General features: G+C 39.6%; 1 protein-coding gene across 1 annotated transcript in view; it reads left to right on the top strand.

Moving 5' to 3' along the window:
- Positions 1-25,607, top strand: part of LPP (LIM domain containing preferred translocation partner in lipoma) — a 750,332-nt gene that overhangs the window by 159,123 nt on the left and 565,602 nt on the right. Inside the window, exon 3 of the mRNA XM_042233292.2 lies at positions 22,375-22,439. The gene's annotated coding sequence lies outside the window, so the exon portion shown is untranslated. The remainder of the gene's footprint in view (positions 1-22,374; positions 22,440-25,607) is intronic.

The raw sequence follows: 25,607 nt of genomic DNA, 5'->3' as shown, positions 1-25,607 counted from the left end.
CTCTGTGTAGCTGGAGTGTGAGAGGACAGGAGTCACAAACAGAGAGGTTGCCAGGAAAGGAGCATCCCCAGAGAAGAGCCATCCTCAGTAAGGCCCTCCACATGCCCCCACTCCTACACCTACCCCAGGAGTTTAGAAGGGACTCCAGAGTTCCTTAGGGCCAGGGAAAGCCTTGTCCTCTTTGTCTCTGAGTGAAGTGAAAGTGTTAGGTGCTCAGTGGTGTCTGACTCTTGACCTCATGGACTTTAGCCCGCCAAGCCCCTCTGTCCTTGGAATTCTCCAGGCAAGAATACTAGAGTGGATTGCCATTCCCTTCTCCAAGGGGTCTTCCCAACCGAGGGAATGAACCCAGGTTTCCTGCACTGTGGGCAGAGTCTTTACCGTCTAAGTCACCAGGGAACAGACTCTGTATCCTGCCATTAGCGTGGCACTTTGTTCACAGCAATTGCCTTTGGAAAAAAATTGTTTTGGACCTTGTTTTTTAATTCAAGGTTAAATATCCGAAGGAATGTTTAGGTGGGGTTCTGACAGGAAAGAGCTGATTTGTGTAATTCCATTTCTCTTTTAGCTTCACTGTTTCCTCATCCAAAATGCGTTGGGCTCCATGACTTGGTTTCTATAACACTCACTATCTTTGTTGAAGGGAAAACATTTTTCTAAAACTAGGGATAAAAAAATTCTCAGTGAATATGTTGAGATTTCTGTTACAGTGCTGAGGCTTTGAGAAAGAGTAAAATGTTTCCAAAAGTCCTTTTCCTTTAATAAAGGACTTTAGCTTACGTACCAGACTCAAATGGTCTTAGCTTTTCTTCTTGTTCTTTCTCTCTCTCCACCTCTCCCTCCCTCCCTCCCTCCTTCCCTTCCTCCATCCACTCACTCACCCACCCACCTAACCTAGCTACGTACCTGTCTAAGGAATATGGTAGAATTAGTTTCTCTTATGTTTTGGGCTTTGGTTGGTTTGGTGAGCCAGATCAACTGAGTTGAAGAAAAACTGACGTTTGGGGAAAAAAAGGAAAAAAAAAAAAAAAAAAGAAAAAAAAAGTGTCTTGATTCATTGAAAAGAATTTTTTCCAGCCTAGGTTATACAGTTTTACAGACTCTTGGGATGGGAACTAAAAAATCTGGACCGAATATCTGAACATCCTGTGAATGTGTTTGCTAAACTATTTTTCTTTTTAGCACAAATGGAGACAGACTCTTTTTTTTCAGTAAAACAGAGCCAATATAATCTTTGAAACCTTCAAACATGATGTGGGGAGATGTTTCTCTATATAATGTCCATCCAAATATAAAATTAAAATTTTTAATAATTAGCAAATATGTGAATTTTTCAATTATCAAGTTCTTTTTTGGCCAAGTTGGCCTTTCACATTCTATTCCTTTATTTACTTATAATTAAAAACTTTTTAATTCAGCTAATTTCTAGCTTTCAGTGAGCCTTTTAACTCATCAAATATTTTGGAAATGTTTTTTAATTTATTATAAGAACAACAAAGAGCAAGAAGTCACTTTATGTAATGTCTTTTCTTATAGTTCAGTGTTGTCAGCTCTTTTCTTGATGGACTTTTGGTTTGCGTGGAAGCAGCCTGAGGGTGTTCATTCCCCATTAATGCTTACCTGTTGCTGTTGGGGTGTTACAAGAAGAGTAGAATGTTCTTTTATACACTTGACCCAGTTTCTACTAATGTTAATATCTCACATAAAGTGTATTAATCAAAGCTAAGAAAGTATGATCATGTTAGTAATTGATCTGCTCCTTTTATTTGGATTTCCCCAGTTTTCCACTAATACTTTTTGTCTGTTCCACAGCCCAATTCAGTATACTCCTCTGCATTCGGTCATCATGTCTTCTTAGTATCCTGTCTGTAATCGTTTCTCAGCCTTTCCTAGCTTTTTATGGCCTTGGAACTTATTCATTGTGTTGGGCACTTATTGCACTGTAGAATCTCCCTCTGATGTTTTCTTTGAATTAGATTCTGTTTGTAGAGTTTGGGAAAAGAATCTTTCTCATGGCTTCATATCCGGGAGTACATGATATTAACATGACCTCTTACTTCAGTTCAGTTGCGCAGTCGTGTCCGACTCTTTGTGACCCCATGAACTGCAGTACGCCAGGCCTCCCTGTCCATCACCAACTCCCAGAGTCCACCCAAACCCATGTCGACTGAGTCGGTGATGCCATCCAACCATCTCATCCTCTGCCGTCCCCTTCTCCTCCTGCCCTCAATCTTTCCCAGCATCAGCGTCTTTTCCAGTGAGTCAGCTCCTCGCATCAGGTGGCCAAAGTACTGGAGTTTCAGCTTTAGCATCAGTCCTTCCAATGAACACCCAGGACTGATCTCCTTTAGGATGAACTGGTTGGATCTCCTTGCAGTCCAAGGGACTCTCAAGAGTCTTCTCCAGCACCACAGTTCAAAAGAATCAGTTCTTCAGTGCTCAGCTTTCTTTATAGTCCAACTCTCACATTCATACATGACTACTGGAAAAACCATGGCCTTGACTAGATGGACCTTTGTGGACAAAGTTATGTCTCTGCTTTTTATTATGCTGTCTAGGTTGGTCATACTAGGATGTTAGTATTGCTGTTGATCAGTTTTGTTTTTATTATGTTTTAACTAAAGATCATTTGTCTGGGACTGTTAATTCTCCAACACCTTGGCCCATTAATTGTGACCATCATTGACTAGTCTTTAAACTACCAGCTTCATTTTAATGGAAAAGCACAACTCCTACCACAGCTCAATTAGAAACTGTGATTCAGACATGAGGCCCGTGTTGGGGCTTGCTACAACATTTCTTCATTCCTTACCCTGGGACTTGCCTGGTTCTCTGCATTCTTACCCAGTAAATAACTCAGGGATTGGGACCCAACATCAGAAACCAAATCTCCAACAGAAAGGAGAACACTAGCGAAGGCAGGAAAGAGTGAGCTTTGGACTTCATTAGTCTTCTGGAGATGAGCTTTCTCCTTGACTGATGTGGCTTAATGGATGCCAGCCATTACCATCCTTTGTCCTATCTTGGCTGACATGCCAGAGGGAGTGCTCTTTAGCATTTGACAAGGTAATGGAATCTTCGCTATTCAGGGACCCAAACCAGCAGTGATGAAGAGGTGAAGAGTTTCTTACTTCTCTTTTCGGTCCCTTCCTGCCATGATGCATTGCACATTTACTGAATTTTTATCTACCCTGTCTTATTCTCAGAGGATGCACAGTGGGTTTGGGAAGAGAAGTATTGATGACTAGAGTTGGAAAACAAATCTTGATTCAAGCCACGAAAGACTTTAGGGTAAAATCTCAGGCCCTCTATGAGATATCAGTATCCCAATGGGTCAAGAGGCTAAGCTGCTATTTTGTGAGTAGTAATCTGGGTCCTATTTGGTTTTCCTCATCCTCACATATGAGATGGAGCATTTTCTCTGTCTGACTTTGCCATCACAGTGATTTACAATCCTTGGTCTTGAGGTGTAAGGCTTGGAGGGATACTTAGCAATATTGGGTGAGTTGGTTCTGGTGAGCGGGAGTCCAAGTATCTTAATAGCTATTGTAAAAACCTGAAACCTTTCTCCCACAAATGTTTCACTCTGTTCATTTCCTTGGAGGTGAAGATTGAGGAGAAGTGGGAGATGTGTGTCATATATGACCAACCACTAGTCACATGTGGCTATTGAACACTTGCAGTGTGTCTGGTGCCACATGTCGAAAGAATAACATTTTGTGTCTTTTTGTAAAATAAATTGCTTTTTAATATTCTTTTAAAATGTGATGACTAGAAAATTTTAAGTTGTATGTGTGGCTCACATCATATTTCTATTGGACAGTGGTTAGAGCCCAAGAAGAGTATGAAGCACAGTGAATTGACCTTGTGTTCTCTGAGTTCTAATAATGTTGGCATTAAAGGGAAAAGCTTCAAGAGTCATAATTTTCATTAAAAAAAGTCTGATTCAGAAGAATTGGCTCATTTTACATGATTGCTTGGACTGGAGAAGAATCTGACATTTGGTATTTTCATAATTGAGAACATAACTTGCTGACTTAAAAAAAAAATCACAACATTTTGTGCTTGGCCTCAGGTACCAGACTTTGAGCTCTTTGAAAATAGGAATGGTGTCCTTTCTTTTTTACCATCCTGTCCCTCCAAACCACATACTAACTAACACACAGAAGGTAGTTAACCTGGAATTTGGTGAGCAGCAAAATAACTTTCAAAGAAGAGAAAACCTTAGGAAGCTACCCTATATTTATGGTTGCAGGAGAGAAATACCCACCTTTATAAGGCACCCCTTTTTCTTAAGTCAGCCACCAAAAATAAAGAACATTGATCCAAGTGTTTATTTTACTTCTTGATTTAATTACCATTCTCATCAGGTGTTGCTGTCAGCTGTGCATACGATAAAGGATCTTTTCAAAATGCGTAACCTCACCATCCCCCTGGGTGAGGGGAAGACAGAAGATGCTGCTTATACAAATGAATCCTCACCTTGTTCAGATATGAAATCTAAGGGCCTGAAGACTGGATTATTCTTGTTTTTCCTCTTGTTTGATCCTTTTTTTATCACTGCCCATGCTATGGAGGATCTAGAATTAATAATGAAAAATGAGTTTAGGCTTGGACTGTATTAAATCTTCATCTCGTTTTTAGCTTTCATTCTACTTCATGCTAAGCCAGAGCCTCTGTGAACACATGGCTTATAGGCCCTCACTCTTCCATTCCATTCATTCCCTCAGTCTTCCTCCTTCAGTAGATGCCCTGGAGCTGGGTGAAAGAGCAGGCTTTGTGCCATGTTGCTATTTGGCCTGAGCCCTGTGCTGGGAAATTCAGGAGGAGCCTCCATGGTTTTTGATTTTACATTACGCATGGTTCAGACTCCACCTAACCCATGAATCCAGACATAGTTAAGGGCATGTTGCCTTAGCTGCTTAGTTGTGACTACTCTTCGGGAGTCAGTCATGGACTGTAGCCCACTAGGCTCCTCTGTCCATGGGATTCTTCAAGCAAGAATACTGGCGTGAGTTGCCATGCCGTCCTCTAGGCCATGTTCCTGCACCAAGGATCGAACCCGGTCTCCTGCATTGCAGGCAGATTCCTTACGACTTAACCTACCAGGGAAGCCCCTTGGTCAGCGGTGAGACTTATAGAATCTACGATGGCTTTTTTGCTCACTGTTCCTAATAAAGGCCTCTGGAAAGAGGTTTTTTGGTTACATACACCTTATTTTTTGAGAATATTAGAAGCTTTGATTCTTCTGTTGAACAGAACGGAAGATAACAGAATTTCTTGCAAGTGTGTATATGGTAATGGTAAATGAGTAGAAAAGTACGGACTTTGGAGTCAGAAGACCCGTGTTTACTTCCTAGCTTGCTATTTTCTAGTTGTTAGACTCTAGAAAACTAACATATCATCTCTGAGCATAAATTTCCTCATCGGTTCAAATTGGACATTATCCACTTCACAGGGCTGTCATGTGTTAATAAAGGTGCAGGACTTATTTTTGAAACCAGTCCTTAGACTTGACAAACACTAAATGAATTGGTTTTCTCACACAGGTCTTTGTGATTTTCCTGGTGACAAGCCACTCACCATCTTCTGGCTTCCTTTGGAGGTGGGGGAGGAGGGCATTGGGGTGATGATGTGGTAAAATCCACTTTAACTCTAGCTGTGAGAAAAAGAGCAGAGAACATGCGGTAAGCAATTGCTTCTAAAAAGCTTGGACTAAAAGCACTTGATGGATTTGTGCTGGTTTCCCGGTAGACTCATCTCTGTACTGCCCGCATAGCACAATTAATAGTTATTACTCAAGAAGGAACAAATAAAAAAAGAGAGAGAGCAGGCATAAAAACATCCTTTCATCTTCCTGAAGACAGTCCCCTTTGTCAGGTCCGTGGAGCCATACCTGTGAATCATCCTGGGAAAGCACAGTGTGGGTGACTAGAAGGAAGATCTTGTGGTTCGTTTCTTACCCACTTCCTGGGCTGGGAGCTGTCTATGCTCATCTTTCTTATCTGCTGATGCTTTGTCAATATCCACTACCGTTCACAATGTATCTTCACAAACAGGGGCCTCTTTCTCACATCCTCACTCAAAATACGTCAGTGTGTAGAGAGCCTGTTACTTTCTGGGCAGAAAATGTTGGAAGGCAAAGCAGAATGCAGTTGAGAAGGTAAGCCTGGAGCATGGAAAAGCACTGGAGTAAGTGTGTAGAAATGGGAATGTGAGTTGAGGACAGAAACACTCCAGCCATGCTTGTTTTGTGAGTGAATGAAATGAGTCACAACCTTGCTCCAGACTGGCCACCTGACCTTGGACACTTCACTCGGATACTACTAGAGTCCCTGGATCAAGCTTTGCTACTTGGAGTCTTGAAGTTTAGATTAGAAAAGAACTCTGACTTTGAGGATGAATGCCCCAAATGGGCATCTAATTCTCCTATGGATTTAACTTTGTAGGCAGAATGGAGGTGACAGTCATGGATTATAGGGTGTATTCCTGTGTTTGAATTCAGGTGACACAGGAGTGATTCCGGGCGAGCTGCATAATATCTCTGAGTTTCAGTTTTGTCTTCTGTGAAACAAGAATAGGATTGTTGTCAGTGCAGGATATAGCACGTGGTATAAGGTGCCTGGCCCAGAGTAAGCTCTCAAGGGCTTCCTTGGTGGCTCACACAGTAAGGAATCTGCCTGCAATGCAGGAAACCTGGTTTTGATCCCTGGGTGGGGAAGATCCCCTGGAGGAGGAAATGGCAGCTCACTCTAGTATTCTTGCCTGGAGAGTTCCATGGGCAGTGGAGCCTGGCAGGCTACAGTCCATGGGGTAGCAAAGAGTCAGACATGACTGAACAACTAACACTTTCACTTCCATTGTGTTTACTACTGTTATTTTTGTTATTTATCACCGCAATCATTTTCCTTGACCCTATCTTATAGGGATAGACTGTGGCTACAGGAAATACTAGCTGTGAAAGTGCTTTGTGTTAGAAAGATGGAAACTACTATAGAGTGACCAAAGTCATTAAAGAAAGCATGAAATCCATTCCACCACCTTCCTTTTTATTTGTACTCATGGACTGTTTGGCTTCAAGTCTTGGATATTATCTTTTTGGGGGGCTACATCTCTGGGATATTCTTCCCTTTTCTCTATTCTACCTATCATTACCCTAAGACATGTTCACATTGCCTCCTTCTCAACTGGAGTTCCTGTGTCCAGACTCTCCTAGGGCCCTGGTTCTCAAAGTGTGGTTCTCTGAGCAACAGTATCACCATCAAGCCTCTCAGCTTGCTAGACATGAAACATCTTAAGCCCCACCCAGACCTGCTGACTCCTGGAGCACACTCCCTATTCTGTTGCAGGGCCTGTGTCCAACACCACTCGATACCATCTACCACTTTTGCTCTGAGTATATGCATGCTTGTCCAGTGTGTGTTTGTTCTGCCTCTGGGATGTTTCCTGATTCTGATGGTTCTTACCACCTCTTTTGCAAGAGCTGGTTAAGAGACTGAGCATGTACCATGGAAAAGCATGAGTAGAACAGTGACCCAATCCAAGTCACCATTCATAACCTTGACAGTGGCAATAGAGTCCCTGGAATGGTCTTTATACTGTTATGATTTCCCCTTGTGACCTTTCTCCACACTTGATGAGTGCTTAGTATACACGAGGCATTGCTTATAGTATACTCTAATGGATTCGGTTAAGTTCAGTCGCTCAGTCATGTCTGACTCTTTGTGACTCCATGAACCACAGCACGCCAGGCCTCCCTGTCCATCACCAGCTCCTGGAGTTTACCCAAACTCGTGTCCATTGAGTTGGTGATGCATCCAACCATCTCATCGTCTGTTGTTCCCTTCTCCTCCTGCCCTCAATCCCTCCCAGCATCAGGGTCTTTTCCAATGAGTCAGCTCTTCGCATCAGGTGGCCAGAGTATCGGAGTTTCAGCTTCAACATCAGTCCTTCCAATGAACACCCAGGACTGATCTCCCCTAGGGCAATCGAATTATCTCATTCTTTATCTTCCTCTTGTCTTAGGATGTCTGCTCTCTAAACGTGGGGACCTTGTCTGTTGCCACTCTATCCCCAGCCTGTGGAAGGTTGCCTGACATAAGAGAGGAGCTTGGGGAATGGTTATTTAGGAAATGAATGGGTCCCAGAAGATTATCATTTGAGAACAGACCTACATCCAAGGACAGAAGAGTCTCCTTCCTATTCCAGCTATGTTCCAAGAGAAAATAACCTTACCTGGGTCTTTATCTTTAGTCTAAGAGGTGGAACAAACATTGGAAGGTGATTAGGACTTGCTCTAGTGGCTTTGGATACACATGCAGATCCTGCCTGAGAGAGAGAGCCTTGAGTGGTGCCTTAATGAGAGCAAGTCTTTTAAAGTCTTAAGTTTGGTGCTTGGCCTGGTTGGAAATACAGGGCCTTCTGACTGCTATTCTTTGTGCTCACGTTGTTGATGTACGTATACGAACCTTTTATTATTATGGACTCAGTCGGCAGTAACCATGGTGAGTAGACCTATCACACAGCATTTTTCTGAGTCAGTTTAAAATGCTGACAATTAAATATACCGTACTCTTTTAAGCGATCCATCAGTCTCCCTTGTTGTCATGGTGACCGGAGTATATTTAGAAATGTGACAAGTACACTGAGTTCAATTGCACTTTTGCCAAAACATAGTTTTGCAGCTAAAATTGAATTTCCTGATTGAAGATCCAAGTGCTGTTAAGGGGGCATGATCATTCCTATACATTATTCTGGAAGCATAACTTACATCATTATATTAAGTCAGCAGTTAAAGTCTTATCAGGCTGGTAAGATATTGACACTAGAAGTTGTTTTACTTAGAGATGACGAAATAAAGTGAAATAAAGATCTATCTTTTTTTACTTTAAAAATGAAATTTGGGCCTCTTCAGTATAACCAGTTTAATGATGTATTCTTTTATACATTTATAAAAATTTGTAGGTAAATGTGCATACGTCTATTCCTCCAGATTATATTTTTCATTTAAAAAGCTTATTAGGGACTTCTCTGGCAGTCTAGTGGTTAAGACTCCCTGCTTCCTGTCATGGGGCAGGGGTTCAATCCATGGCTGGGAAACGAAGATCCTGCATCCCATGTGGCATAGCCAAAGAAAGAAAGAAAGAAAGAAAAAGACTTATCAAGGACCTCCTCTCTTCTACTTATAATCCATCCTTAGCAACATTAGGACATCTTTTTTCATTTTTGGTCTGACCTCAGACTGACAAGCATCCTTATTTTTCCCCAAACTTACTCCTTTGGGTTTCAAATGGAGTAAAGAGACCTTTTGCTCAAACAAAGGAAAAGTGAAAATCTCTTTTGTCTGGTCAGGAACTTGGTTTGAATCTTCACTCCCCTTGTGTCTTGTCACCACAATGCTAAGAAGGATGCTGATTATGAGCTGCTTGCTCGTTTGACCACAGATAGTTTAGGGAATTATGCAGTGGCTAGGTCATTATTATAACTCTTGATTTCTTTCCTGGTCAAAACCAGATTCTTGTTCTTTTTTATTTTTTTAAAGCAAAATGCTACTGCTGCTGCTAAGTCGCTTCAGTCATGTCCGACTCTGGGTGACCTCGTGAATGGCAGCCCACCAGGTTCCTCTGGCCACAGAGTTCTCTAGGCAAGAATACTGGAGTGGGTTGCCATTTCCTTTTCTATAAAGCAAAATGACATTTTGTTTATTTATTTATTGACTATGCACTGAGGCTTATAGGATCTCAGTTCCCTGAACAAGAATTGAACCCGGGCCACGACAGTGAAAGCCTGGAATCCCAAACACTAGGCAACCAGGGAACTCTCCAGATTCTTGCTCTTGACGTGACAAACAATTGCTTCTGGATGCTTCTGCTTCTGTGTTTCCGTGGAGCTGAATGCTTTGGTAACTGGGGTTGATTTTAAGTCCTTGATAATATACATGTTAAATTTTTTATTTCTTTTATTTTCATACCCTATCAACCCTATCAAACCCTTTCAACCCTATCCCATAGGGTTGCATAGAGTTGGACATGACTGAAGTGACTTAGCATGTTGCACGAATCTCCCCTGAATGTTTGGAACCAAAGATGATTAGTATGAAGCAGTAGGGGAATAGACATAAATCCCATCAAGTCCAGTAGTTCAGTTTCAGGACCTATTTACACTATTAAAAATGAGTTTTTATTTATGGGAGTCATAGCTAATGCTGTTCATTACATAGAAATTAAATTAATTACAAAGAAATTAAAGCCAATATTTTAATGAAAATTATTTGTATGAAAATGTTTGTTTTCCAAAATAAATGAAAAATTACTGAAAAAATTGGCAACTGGAATCTTTGCATTAAATTTTTTGCAATATGTATTTTGATTAAAATTTTTAAGGAAAATCTTGAAAGAATTTACAGAAAGGGAGTAAAAAAGAGGTAATCATGGATTTTTTTCTTTGATACTACACCAATATATGATGAGTGGTAGTTTCTTAAAGTTTAATTGCAATGTGAAATATGAAATCATATCAATTAACCTTTTTTATAAAACAACCCATTATATTAAAATCTATTGGTCTTATTTTTACTTTTTAAAAAATTTATTTATTTTAATTGGAGGCTAATTTATAATATTGCATTGGTTTTGCCATACATCAACATGAGTCTGCCACAGGTGTACACGTGTTCCCCATCCTGAACCCCCCTCCCACCTCGCTCCCCATACCATCCCTCTGGGTCATCCCAGCCTCGAGCATCCTGTATCATGCATTGAACCTGGACTGGCGATTCGCTTCTTATATGATATTATACATGTTTCAATGTCATTCTCCCAAGTCATCCCACCCTCTCCCTCTCCCACAGAGTCCAAAAGACTGTTCTATACATCTGTGTCTCTTTTGCTGTCTCACATACAGGGCTCGCATACAGGGTTATCATTATCATCTTTCTAAATTCCTGATCTTCGCCTATGATTGTGTAACATCATTTATTACTTGTTTCATGGAGTTGTGCATATCTTCCAAATATTGAAATGTTTTGTTCTTTAGCACTTTAAAATAATCACATTCATTAATATCACTGCTGATTTCATCAGCAAGAGTATTTTAAGTATTTCAGTTCAGTTCAGTTCAGTTGCTCAGTTGTGTCTGACTCTTTGTGACCTCATGAATCACAAAACGCCAGGCCTCCCTGTCCATCACCATCCCCAGGAGTTCACTCAGACTCATGTCCATCGAGTCAGTGATGCCATCCAGCCATCTCATCCTCTGTCATCCCCTTCTCCTCCTGCCCCCAATCCCTCCCAGCATGACAGTCTTTTCCAATGAGTCAACTCTTTGCATGAGGTGGCCAAAGTACTGGAGTTTCAGCTTCAGAATCATTCCTTCCAAAGAAAACCCAGGGCTGATCTCCTTCAGAATGGACTGGTTGGATCTCCTTGCAGTCCAAGGGACTCTCAAGAGTCTTCTCCAACACCACAGTTCAGAAGCATCAATTCTTCAGTGCTCAGCTTCCTTCACAGTCCAACTCTCACATCCATACATGACCACAGGAAAAACCATAGCCTTGACTAGATGGACTTTTGTTGACAAAGTAATGTCTCTGCTTTTGAATATGCTATCCAGGTTGGTCATAACTTTCCTTCCAAGGAGTAAGTGTCTTTTAATTTCATGGCTACAGCCACCATCTGCAGTGATTTTCTAGCCCCCCAAAATAAAGTCTGACACTGTTTCCACTGTTTCGCCATCTATTTCCCATGAAGTGATGGGAACAGATGCCATGATCTTCATTTTCTGAATGCTGAGCTTTAAGTCAACTTTTTCACTCTCCTCTTTCACTTTCATCAAGAGGCTCTTTAGTTCTTCTTCACTTTCTGCCATAAGGGTGGTGTCATCTGCATATCTGAGGTTATTGATATTTCTCCCGGCAATCTTGATTCCAGCTTGTGCTTCTTCCAGCCCAGCGTTCCTCATGATGTACTCTGCATAAAAGTTAAGTAAGCAGGGTAACAATATACTGTCTTGACGTACACCTTTTCCTATTTGGAACCAGTCTGTTGTTCCATGTCCAGTTCTAACTGTTGCTTCCTGACCTGAATATAGTTATTAAGAAGTTGTCAAATGTATAATGTAAATAGTAGATCAAGGTTTTCAAAATTCTAATTTTCACTTTAATATTTGAATTTCATCATTGACAATAAAGCTTGTTAGTTATTTTTCTTGAAATGATGTTTTTTTGGTTTAGTTTTGAGAAAATGTATGACAGGACCAAGTCTGAATGACCGTTCTTTCAAGTAAAAGTGGTGTTTCGAGCAAGGAGCCATTACTTCATTTCTCAATTCAAACAATCAAGTACGTGAGTTTCTTGGAGACAACCATTACAGTTTGGAATTTAGCAGAAGTGCTTCATGAATACTTGCTCTGTCTCACACAGAGTATTAAAAAGCTGTGTCAGTCTTACAAAGATGATATAGAAACCTCAGGATTGAGATTTAGTAAAATTAAGGATTTTTGATTCATTAAAGGCGGTATCAAGTGAAGCAATCCCCTTGAAGCCCCTCTTTACTGTGGATGCTTGGTGATGAAAAGTACGATGACTTTCAGTACCATTTGGTGACACTTCCTTGATTCATGTTAAAACTCCAATCGTTTTAACCCACACATTGCTTTTGTACTAGTGGTATAAATGTATACACAGTGAAAAAGGTTCAAAACATAATAATGAACTTTCAGTCCCTTGGAAGGGTCTGGAGGACCTTTACTTTAGGAATTTAACTCCTAAGTTTATGGATCACACACTGAGAGCCACTGATCTAATCCAGATTTAATCTGGCTAATCAAAGATCTAGTCTTTGCATTTCATGAGAAAGAGGAGCTGGAGAAGACCAACCCAAGACAGCCCCACCAGTTAGTGACAAGAACTCAGTACATTACTCCTTTTTCCTTTTGATTTACTGTTTCAGTTTCAGAAATTTCAAGGTAGATGTTTGTGAAGTTCTTTTGTGAATATAATGCTACAAAAGTGAAGTCGCTGTGTCGTGTCCGACTCTTTGCGACCCCATGGACTGCAGCCTCCCAGGTTCCTCTGTCCATGGGATTTTCCAGGCAAGAGTACTGGAGTGGGGTGCCATTGCCTTCTCCAGGGGATCTTCCCGACTAAGGGATTGAACCTAGGTCTCCCGCATTGCAGGCGGATGCTTTACCCTCTAAGCCACCAGGGAAGCCCCCCATGATACCAAAATATATAATTACTGAACGTATTTAGGAAGATTTCTGTGTTTTTGCATATTAAACCCTTTACATATTTTCCCTACTCTGTACCACTCACTCTTCTGCTTTTCAATATTTCATTAGTCACCACCACTGCCTTTGTAATCAGAACATGCTTTGTCTTTGCCAAATGGAGAGGAGGTAAGGGAGCAGTTGGGTGCTTATTCATTTTCTGGTTTAGAATTCCAGTTTATGGGGAAAATAGAATCAGTGAGTGTGCTGAAGCAGCCATTTCTTTCTTCACCTAGATTATTAGTTAAAAGTCATAGGAAAGGAAATTATACAAACAACCATTATCTTTCATATCACAACAAGTCATCACTTTGGCCAACCAAACTCAACCTTCAATTATCTGTTAAAGTTTCTCTCTCCATGCAGGAGGGATGTTGTCCAACAAAATTACTCTTAATTTTGCTTTTGCTTATGTTAATATTTTATGTGATCTGTTTTCTTCCATAAAAATTCATCAGGTTTTGAAATCGTCATGAAGGATGCTAAGAGAGGCAGTAGAACCAGACCTAGATATTGAGTTTTCTTTTTAATATCTTCCTCTCCTGTTTTACAATAGTTTTGAGGGATGTTGGGGGTTGAAAGCAATTGCAGTGTATAAAAATGAGTAAATTTGGCAAAATATAAAAAGAGGTTTGCAGACTCTCAAATGTATTGTTCGCTCATCTTCAAATAAGTTGGATATTCTTTTGCAATATGCCATTTTTTCCTATTTCTCATCCAACAGTTGCTCACTTTCCCTTACCTCTGAACTCTGTGAACAGAACTTTGTTTTCTAACCTTCTGATTCTTCCCTCATGACCCTAAAGGCTGATCAGATTTGGCCTCATGTCACCCCTAGTGGTGCTAGTGGTAAAGAATCCACCTGCAATACAGGAGACCTGGGTTCAATCCCTGGGTTGGGAAGATACCACTGGACGAGGGTGTGGCACCCCACTCCAGTATTCTTTCCTGGAGAATCCCAGGGACAGAGGAGCCTGGAGGGCTACAGTCCATAGGGTCACAAAGAGTTGGACATAAACCAAGGACTTTGGTAACTCTTTTTTCTTTCTGCAAAACTCTTGTTTCCTGTCTGTAGTTACCTGAAAACCATTGAGTCTTTTCTGTTTCTTTTTTAGAACTTCTAGTTATGGTTTTTCCTAGCCATGTATTAGGCTCAAAAATTGCCTAGCAACAGTTCTATCTCTTGACAATGTTTTCTGCTTCCTTTTTGGAACCTCTTTAGCTTGGGTCTGTCCTGTGCTTAGTGCATCATAGGAGCTTCATGGATGTATTGAATGGATGTTATTTTTATCCAGAGATCTCTTCTTCAAAGGACATTCTCCAGATTTTTATCTAGTGATCTGAACTGTTGTTTATCTCTCAGCTAAGTCTCTGAAACCCAGAGCTTCACTGGCCTGTTTTCTAATGCTGACTCCCTCTCATTAGGATGTCATGCATGCCTTTCCTGGCAGATGGCCACTTAACCTCTACTTGAACACTTCTAATTCTTTGTGAGGCAATTGTTTCTACTACCGGCTAGCTTATGTTTAATAATCTCCTTTGCATGGTTCTGAAACTGAATTTTCATAGTTTCAACCCTAATAGTTCTAGCATTGCAGATTTTTCAAAAGTATCATGATTTATACAGGACACATCCTTAGATACCCGAAGATAGCTTTTTATTCCCCATCCATCTTTGTTCCTTCTTCAGTCTTTTTCTTACTGCTTATATCTTGGTCCCTAAAAAGGTTTGGATGCTCGAATTCTTTATGCCTTCCCTATTTCATATTACTTTTTAAATTTCCATCATGCAGTCCAATTCTAAGAGCCTTTTAAATCCCACTTCTCTTTTTTTGTTATGCTGAGAACAGTGTGAGTTTTGGACCCTAAAAGCTGAGATATGAATTCTAATACCATAACTTATTTGGTGTGTGAACTTCATCAATTACTCACTCCTTCTAAGCATTCCTTTACTCAGATGCAAAATGGATGTATAATGACTTCTAAGAATATTTTTAAGGATTAAGATATGTGAGGTGCTTAGCTTAGTTATTGAAACATAGCATGTTTAATAGATATTATTTTAACTTGATCAACTTTTAAAAAATCTTTCCTTTTTGGGGGAGGGCTTCCCTTGTGGCTCATCTGGTGAAGAGTCCACCTGCAATGCGGAGGACCTGGGTTCCATCTATGGGTTGGGAAGATCCCCTGGAGAAGGGAGTGGCTACCCACTCCAGTATTCTGGCCGGGAGAATTCCATGGACTATATAGTCCATAGAGTTACAAAGAGTTGGACACTACTGAGTAACTTTCATTTCCTTTTTTTTTTAAAATTGAATTAGAGTTGATTTACAGTATTGTGTTAGTTTCAGATGTGTGAGTGTATATATGTATATCTCAACTCTTTTGTCTTTGATATTTTTTCCCCTACATATGACTTTTTCTTCTTTTTCAGAAATCATTATTTCAAGAATCTCTCCTTTCATAGTCTATGGGAACTTGAACAGATTTTGTATCCTACTGTTGTGTGACTATTGTACAAGTATTAATTATGTTGAGTTGTTTCATAGTGCTTTTCAGGTCTGCTATATCCTTCTCAATATATCTACTATATCTACTTCTCAGTATATTCATTCTATTAATTTTTGAGAGTTTGATATTGAAACTCCAATTAAAAATCTTAATCTACTTAAAAAGAATTAAAATATATAGTGGTACTATATGCAACCTTGTTCTGTATTTTCCAAGTTTCCTGTAGATGTGTTATCATATTTCCATAATTAAAAAATGCTATTACAATAAAAAATAGAATCTCTCCTTCTCCTCTCTCATTCTCCATTTTCCGCTATTTCGATTTTATTTATATTTATGATCTTAAAAAGCAGTCCCATTATCTCTAGATTTGTTTCCTCCTTTGTTTTTTTAATTTGGTATCACTTAGCATGGTTTTCTGGACAATCATTGTTTTTTTCTAAATTAATTTTCTCAGCTCCTGCCTGCATTTCTATTCATATCTTCAGCCTTTACTATTCTTACTGTGAAAAACATTTCTTCACCCCTGTGCTGGGTTAATGATGGCTGGGCCATTGCAGGTTACTTAACTCTTCACTGAACCACTCAGTAGCTTCTAGAATCATTTAGTTGAGCAATATAGTTTTTTTTACATTAACTGTTCAATTAATTTAAATTCACCCAACACTTACTAACCTCTTGTTATATGGCATATACTGAGCTTAATGCTATAGGAGTTAGGATGCTAGGACACTTTACAAAGTTTTAAAACACTTTTATCATTTGTTCATGTAATCATTCAGTGAATATTTTCTTGAGTACTTACTAAGGATCAGATTCTGGATTTGGGGTTTGGTTTCATGAAACTGAATTAGACAGGATTTTTTCTTCAAGACACACAACCGAGGAAAAGTTATAAACCAGTGTGTTAATTTTGTTGTTGTTTAGTTGTTCAGTTGTGTCCCACTCTTGCGATTCCATGGACTGTAATCCACCAGGCTCCTCTGTCCATGAGATTTCACAGCAAGAATACTGGAGTTAGTTGCCTTTTTTTTTTTTTTTTTTCCTCCAGGGGATCTCCCCAACCCAGGGACTGAACCTGCATCTCCTGCTTGTCAGGCACATTTTTTTTACTGCCGAGCCACCTGGGAAGCCCCGGTGTCAATTTTAGTGATCTATATATGAAATTAGGCTTTATGGTTGTCTTTACAAAGGCTGCTTCATCAAATGCTTTTGGGTCAGGAAAAGCTTTATAGCAAGAGAGACACTTAAAGGCTTGGTAAGAGCTTAGAGTCCTCTGGAAATATAAGACCTATACTAGGGTTTCATTATGTTTGGTTATAAAGCCACCTTCTAAATTCTGTGTGTTATCATTGGCTTTTCCCCTCTGCTTCCCAGAATTGCATACATACAACTTTTGCCTTTTTGTTTTTTTTTTCCTGTTTAGTTTAGGGGCCTTAGGTTTGGGACGTAATTACTGCATGAATGCATATTTCTATATTCCAAAGTAGGAATAATGACATAAATACATAAAAATAATCTCATGATGCTAGGACACTTTACAAAGTTTTTATCTATCATTTCATTTATTTCTTAAAGAACAGCTTGCGGGTTTCCTCAGCGAGTATCTTAAACACTGTTACTGATAGATATTAGACAAGAATTAGCACTGAATAATTATGTGTGGAGAATTTGCAAACAATTTTTTCTCTCTTTATTTCAAGGTGATCATGCTGTATTGTCTGATTTTATTTAGATCATAAACCAGCTTTGCCCATTACCAAATATCTAGGAAAAAGTCTGTTTTTCACTCTGAGGCTCAGGTTTGTTACTTGCCAAATGGAGATATTGCAACTATTACTAACTATTTCACCCCATTGGATTAGGTGAAGAATAAAATCATTAATTCATGTGAAAGAATAATGTATATATCTGATCACAACTGAAAACACAATAAGTGTACTTTTTGAGTGACCAGATTGTGAACTATTTTGTCAAAGTCAATTCAGCTTAAGTAATTAATTTTCACTTGTTCCTTGAACTTCCTGAGGCACCTGTATGTCTTGCATGCTCAGTTGTTTAATCTTGTCCGATTGTTTGCCACCCCATGGGAAGTAGGCCGCCAGGCTCCTCTGTCCATGGGATTATCCTGGCAAGAATACTGGAATGGGTTGCCATTTCCTCCTCTAAGCTATACGTCTTCCTTACGTCCGTTTACCCAGGAGTGATTGCAGCTAAGTGCTGTATGTTCAATAAACACTTGTTGATTGGATTTTTTTAAAGTACTGGCTTTGGATTCCTAAAGCCTCTGATTTAATTTCTAGATTATAAGTTTTCTGTTGATAGAACCCTTATAAATATCACATGAAGAAGATGAGCATTACCTTTAGACCAAAGCAATTTACTTTTTAAAAATCTGATTAATTTCAACACAATCAGCCAGGATGTCAGAAGATCTCAGTGTCTTTGATAGATGCTGACAGCTGAGGAAATTAAAATCAGGGAGGGAAGCAATTAAATACTGGCAAACATTACTTTAATGAGACAACCAAATTGTTCATAAGCCACAGAGTACGTTGTATTCTTGATAAGTGTCTTAGGGTATCATTTAAAAATGTTCTTCATGTGGGATTTGATGTTGGAAGTGGAGGACATTCCATGTTTGTCATTTAATACCTTTGGCCTGATCTCACATTTCGTTTACTTTTGGGGTCAGACTTCCTAATAATCGTGTTTAAGATTATGATGTTGTTTAATTTATAAGTTATCATTTCACCACCACTTTTATCAATTCGTAAAACTTACTGAAATGCACAAAGTCTAGACAAAATAATGTTTGGCTTTTCCACAGTGGTTTAGGGATAGCCATGGTCAAGATTCGTAGAAAGAGAAACAGAAAAATGTATATCTCATACAACTTCTAATCGAAAAGGTTTGGGAATTGTAGCACTAAAATCAGAATCAAGGTCCTCAATTCCCAGTCTACTGTTCTTTTTAAGATAGCACCCCTTGTTTGGAATAAACATCTGGCATTACAGGACTGAAGACTTACTTCAGTTTATTTGCTTAGAGCATTTTTACAAGGCTCTGTCAACTGCTTATTTGTACTACAGCACTTGTAAAATATCAAATATTAAGGGGCATCTACACATTGGCCTTAGTGATTCTCATGCCAGTTTGTTGGAATTTTTCTTCATAATGTCAAGATCATCACCTAGAGTTTTGTTGTCTAAAATTGTTCAGGGGTGGAGTGGTCGATCCAGAGGCTACCATGGGTGTTGGAAAAACCTGTTTATATCTCTTCTCTCTTCATTTCTCCTGACCTCCCATTCCTCTCTTCTTTTTTCCTTATTCTTCATCATTTTTCTTTCCATTCACTTTTTATCCACCCTCCCCTCCCCCTTTGGCTCCATTGTTCTCTCCAGTTTCTCCCCCAAATACAGTAGAAATGATCAATTATTTTATACTAGCCCCAGCTCTAGGTTTGTTGATTCTTATTTTGCTTTGATCCTAAGAAGATCATGGCATCTGGTCCCATCACTTCATGGGAAATAGATGGGGAATCAGTGGAAACAGTGTCAGACTCTATTTTGGGGAGCTCTAAAATCACTGCAGATGGTGACTGCAGCCATGAAATTAAAAGATGCTTACTCCTTGGAAGGAAAGTTATGACCAACCTAGATATCATGTTGAAAAGCAGAGACATTACTTTGCCAACAAAAGTCCATCTAGTCAAGGCTATGGTTTTTCCTGTGGTCATGTATGGATGTGAGAGTTGGACGGTGAAGAAAGCTGAGCACTGAAGAACTGATGCTTTTGAACTGTGGTGTTGGAGAAGATTCTTGAGAGTCCCTTGGACTGCAAGGAGATGCAACCAGTCCATTCTGAAGGAGATCAGCCCTGGGATTTCTTTGGAAGGAATGATGCTAAAGCTAAAACTCCAGTACTTTGGCCACCTCATGCGAAGAGTTGACTCATTGGAAAAGACTGTCATGCTGGGAGGGATTGGGGGCAGGAGGAGAAGGGGACGACAGAGGATGAGATGGCTGGATGGCATCACCGACTTGATGGATGTGAGTTTGAGTGAACTTCGGGAATTGGTGATGGACAGGGAGGCCTGGCGTGCTGCAATTCATGGGGTCGCAAAGAGTCAGACATGACTGAGCGACTGAACTGAACTGAACTGAATGTGTTGAAGTTTTATAAGTTAGAGGTTGATCATATAAGTTTTTTGTTTCTGTTGAAATTGCTTCTGGAAATGAGAAGGGTTTTCTTGAGAGTGATGGGATGGGTGATTTGACAAAGATGCAGCCTTGCCAGGTTTTGGGTCAGCAGTCATAAGGTCCACAGAGGCAGCCAAGGATAACTGACTTCACTACTAAGATGCTAGCACTGGATTCGTCACTTGTCTCAGATGTCTTTATGGGTCTAGAGGAGAACTCCTCTGCATCAGAAAATACTCAACTTACTGAGGACACGTACCACTCAAACCGTGTGAGAAGAGGCTGGTGAACTTCTTAGCTAGAAGGTTTCAGCTCTTCTACAGTGTGAGATGAAACTTCCTGATGCAGACCCCTTTACGAAAATTTAGTGGTACAGCCTTGTATTGTTTCTGTGGCTTGTGTTTCGATAGCTTGCCCAAGGATGTCGCATCTCTGAAACTTCACTGGGGAGAGCTGAGAAAGTGTTGATGGTAACCCTGCATCGAACACTCCCTCAGCTTAGTAATGTGTCACCTTCTGGTTAGACCACAGATGTGAAGTCTCTCTCCTTTCACTTGCTAGTGAAGCAGGACTCAGTACTAAATGTGCCTTGGCCCCTTGACAATAGACTTTTACAGGTTATATGCCATTTTCCCTTTCCTTCCAAATAGAGTGCTCCCAAATGGGAGGCTGCATTGTGTAGTAGAAGCCTCCTTACTCGTTTGGGGATCAAGATACAAGGTTAAACTTTTATATGTTTCATATTAACCATGTGATGTTTGAAGTTTGGCTTCCTGATCAGTAAAATTGGGGTAATACGGTTTCACTGGGGTTATCATGTCAAGGATGATTTGAGATAACATGATCATGAAATATTTTTCAAACCTTAAACTATAGTATTACAGATGATTAATATTTTTTATTTTGGTGGCATATGGCAAGAATTTCTTGCAGAATATAGTATCAACCATGCTGTATTCCTAATCATCTGATTTAAGCCCCTATATGAAAATGGGATATATTTATAAAACTTCAGAGAGATCTTTGAAAGTGAAGTGAAGTTGCTCAGTCATGTCTGACTCTTTGCGACCCCACGGACACCAGGCTCCTCTGTCCATGGGATTTTCTAGGCAAGAGTACTGGAGTGGGTTGCCGTTTCCTTCTCCAGGGAATCTTCTTGACCCAGGGATCGAGCCCAGGTCTCCCACATTGTAGACAGACGCTTTACCGTCTGAGCCACCAGGGAAGTCCTGAGAGATCTTTACTTCTCAACAAATCTATCCCTGTGTTAAAACTGACCCCTTGTTCTTGCACTCCTATTGGAAGCTCCATTTCTCTGAACCTGAAGCATGATACAGGCACAGGCTTTAGACTGACCTGTGATAAATCTGCAGGCTTTCCGCTAAAGCAGTTTCTTTTGCTTTTTGGGTTGAGGGGATACATGATTCTTCAATTTTGAGGCTTTGTCACGTGGAACAAAAGTTCTTTGTGATGCTGGTAGGTGAAGTCATGTAGATTGACACAGATAAATACTATGGTATTTTAAAACTAGAGACATGAATCAAGGAAATACCCAACCCAGAGATACCCTCTTTTCTTGTGTGCTTAGAACATTATTCTTTGATCATATAAGCATGGGCTTATAGGAAGGAATTTTTGTATACCATTTTGTTGACCACCACATCAATGCTTATAGATATGAAATAATGGAGGAAAATCTTCCCCCCAAAAGTTTAACTCATCTTTGGCTAGGAAGTGGGTATTGTATGTCTCATTTACATATAAGGAAATTGACACTTGGGGGTTTAAGTAACTTGCCTAAGGCCATTGGTAAGAGGTAGACAGATCTAAATCCTGACTGGCTCTAAATCCTATGTGTTTTTCCCACTTCCTCATGTCAATCAAATAACTGGTTTTATATCATTTCCTCCTTCATGAAGTCTGGTGGATCAAGTCAATGAGTTGTCTGTCCTCATATTTTCCCTACCTAATATTCTGGATGTAAAGGAAAGCCCACTGGATGAACAGGCAGAGCTCAGAGGGTACAAACTTTCATCTTGCCATGTATTGTACTGTGCAGTCTTGGGCAAGTTACTACCTTTTTTGAACTTCAGTTTTTGCATCTGTAAAATGAGGAAAATAATATCCATTCACATTTTTGAATTTATCCATGATAGAGATGTTGGTTCCTTTCTCATCCTTCTTATCCTCTGTGAGCTTTTGTTTCCTCACCCCTAAAGTGGTAGAATAATCTCTTCCTGCTTCTTTACCAGGTTGACATGGACTGAAATGAGATAATGAATGTGAAAGTGTTTTGTGAAACGAGAAACTGCCGTATAGATAGAAGAGTTTATGATTATTAATGAATAAATAGAGCTTGCAAGCTAAGTGTAACTTTTCCCTGTTTTGTTTACAGACACTAGCACTTGCAGTTTGCTGGCCCTTGTGTCCACTGATCATTCTAAGAACGAGCTGTCCAAGGTAAGAGGGGCTTGGTGTCATCACATTTATGAAATGCTAATAGGCACCTTAACCAATAGTGTTTGAGGTAGATTTCACTCCCAAAAGAAGAAATATGAAGGTATTCCAGGAACACCAAAACCCGAAAAATGGCCAAGGCAGTGAAGCGCTTCCCCTTTTATGTTTCCTTGATTTGATTTCTTTTTAATTCCAGCTTTTTAAAGCTTCATACCTGAAGCAGAGAAGTATCTGGTAACATGGAAGTACTGAAGTGTCTGTAGTATGCCATGTCCAAGGATGTTCTTATCTAGTGCCTTCTTATATCCCCAGCTAGTATGTAGCAGGAGAGCTTTCTCCAGTTTCCTGGTCGTTGATGGGGTGCATTTTTCTCTGCACTATGCTGCCACTGTTACCTGGCTCTGAAGGAGTCAAACTACTAGTCGGGTCTGTCACTACCTCTTCAGTTCAGTTCAGTTCAGATGCTCAGTCGTGTCCGACTCTGTGACCCCATGAATCGCAGCACGCCAGGCCTCCCTGTCCATCACCAACTCCCGGAGTTCATTCAGACCCACGTCCATTGAGTCAGTGATGCCATCCAGCCATCTCATCCTCTGTTGTCCCCTTCTCCTCCTGCCCTCAATCCCTCCCAGCATCAGAGTCTTTTCCAATGAGTCAACTCTTCACATGAGGGGGCCAAAGTATTGAAGTTTCAGCTTTAGCATCATTCCTTCCAAAGAAAATCCAGGGCTGATCCCCTTCCGAATGGACTAGTTGGAACTCTTTGCAGTCCAAGGGATTCTCAAGAGTCTTCTCCAACATCAAAGTTCAAAAGCATCAGTTCTTTGGCACTCAGCTTTCTTCACAGTCCAACTCTCACATCCATACATGACCACAGGAAAAACCATAGCCTTGACTAGATGGACCTTTGTTGACAAAGTAATGTCTCTGCTTTTCAACATGCTATCTAGGTTGGTCATAACTTTTCTTCCAAGGAGTAAGCGTCTTTTAATTTCATGGCTGCAGTCACCATCTGCAGTGATTTTGGAGCCCCCAAAATAAAGTCTGACACTGTTTCCACTATTTCCCCATCTATTTCTCATGAAGTGATGGGGCCAGATGCCATGATCTTTGTTTTCTGAATGTTGAGCTTTAAGCCAACTTTTTCACTCTCCTCTTTCACTTTCATCAAGAGGCTTTTTAGTTCTTCTTCACTTTCTGCCATATTACCTGCTCCCAAAACATCTCTAAAGGACATAATCTAAGGCTATCACAGCAACAAAACCCTGAAAAATACAGGAAATGAATTAGTCTTTTGAAACCCAGGACCTGTGGTACCTGCATTCCACTCTCTTGGGGAACCAGTGTAAATGAATTAGAACTTTGGCAGAAGATTTCATTCTTCTTGAGTTTGTCAAGAAAATGGAGACCAGTTTAAAATAAAAATAAGAAAACATAAAATTTGTTTTAGGTGTTTAAGAAAGCATAAAAATGTTTAAATTTGCAAGATGTGTGTTTTCTTCTGCAGATAACCAGTTGATATCTGTACTTCCCAGCTAACTCTGCTGTGTTCTCTGTAATCTTCTGGAAATCTTAGCCAAAAAGAGGTGAAGTAGTTGCTATGGTGTTCCTAACTGCAGGCCCTATAGTATAGCACCTTGATAGAAGACTTGATATCAGTATTTAACATTCTGTAAACATTTCTCCAGATGAATATTTGATTATCTCTTTGGTATTTTCTTTACATGATCTTGAACATATTTTTTTTTTTTTTGAGTTTGTTGGAGTCCAGTTGATTTATAATATTCTGTTAGTTTCAAGTGTACAGCCAAGTCAATAAATTATACATACACATATATCTGTTGTTTTTTAGATTCTCTTACTATATAGGCCATTGCAGAGTACTGAGTAGAATTCCCTGTGCTATACAGTAGGTCCTTATTAGTTATCTATTTTATATATAGTAATTTAAACATAATTTTAATTACACAGGCCTTTGAGCAAATTGAGGTTTGTTGGTACCGGCTCATATGTGCAGGAGTTGCAATTTAGAAATGAGTGAAAATTTTGGTGTCACATTAATATGGTTTTCAAAACTAACACTCATCATATACGTCGAATAAGAAGACATCATGTATGAGCAAGGCCAGTAAGGGAATGTATATACTGTGAAACTCTTCTATGAGCAGATCAGGCCTATATGCCATTTGTGATATTTAGATTTTATACTCGTTTCTACAAGAAAGTTACTAAAAAAAAAAAAAAAAAAAAGGTGGTAGCCAAAAGTATAGGAATGGCTCCTGCCCATCTTTTTGTTCCCCTCTAGTACATAAAATGCCCCTGCAAAAAATCCTTTCTTATATACTTCATATATTTTCAGGGATAACACATCAGAAAAGAATGTACTGTAGACATGTGATAGCATAAGTTTTGGTAGCTCTGTTAGGCAGAGATCTGTTTGTTCATTTAGTAGCTACAGTTTTTATATTAACTTTCCTCCAAATGCAAATTGTTAAATATTAATAAAATACTTTTTGAAAAGTGGTTAACTATGCCCCTGCTTCCCCACTGAAACCCACTTGAATGTACAAAGAAGAGTTTAAGCAAGGCTGGAAAGGTTATGAAAAACTGCTCTTTAGAAAGGAATTTTGTATATATTTATCTATTATCTATGTATTATCTATCATATATCTACTATCAGTCATCTATTAGCCATCTATCTATCTATTCCTCTATCGTTTAAAATTATATAAGTAGATTTGGTGTGAGGAAAGAAGGATAAAAACTTCTCAATAGCCTTTGGATGATAGAGAAGTAAATATTCTGAGAGGATACTACAAACATTTAAAATAATCTTATGGTAATAATTGATGTCAGTATCAGTAATGAAGAAAGAATAACAGTTTAAATAAATAATTAGGCTTGACGGTAGCTGTGTCAACAGGTACCCACTTAATGAGTGTAATTATTGTTTTTCTCGGCTTTCAATGTTGATCCACTGACTGCGGTGTGTTCCCTGTCCCACTTCCAAACCAAGTCTATTTAAAGCTGTACTTCATGGAATCTGAAACTGTATACCCTGTTTACTATTTAGAGCTGATACCCAATGTTCTTTAACAGGGAAGATCTTACTTGAGTAAGAACAAGCTTCTGGCCTTTGGTAGACCGTTGATTATCCTTGTTTTCCATGGA

The sequence above is a fragment of the Ovis aries genome, chromosome 1 (genome assembly GCF_016772045.2).
Source record: "Ovis aries strain OAR_USU_Benz2616 breed Rambouillet chromosome 1, ARS-UI_Ramb_v3.0, whole genome shotgun sequence".
NCBI lineage: Eukaryota > Metazoa > Chordata > Mammalia > Artiodactyla > Bovidae > Ovis > Ovis aries.
Note: the sequence above shows the minus strand (reverse complement) of the source record. Positions and strands in the feature narration are given on the sequence as shown.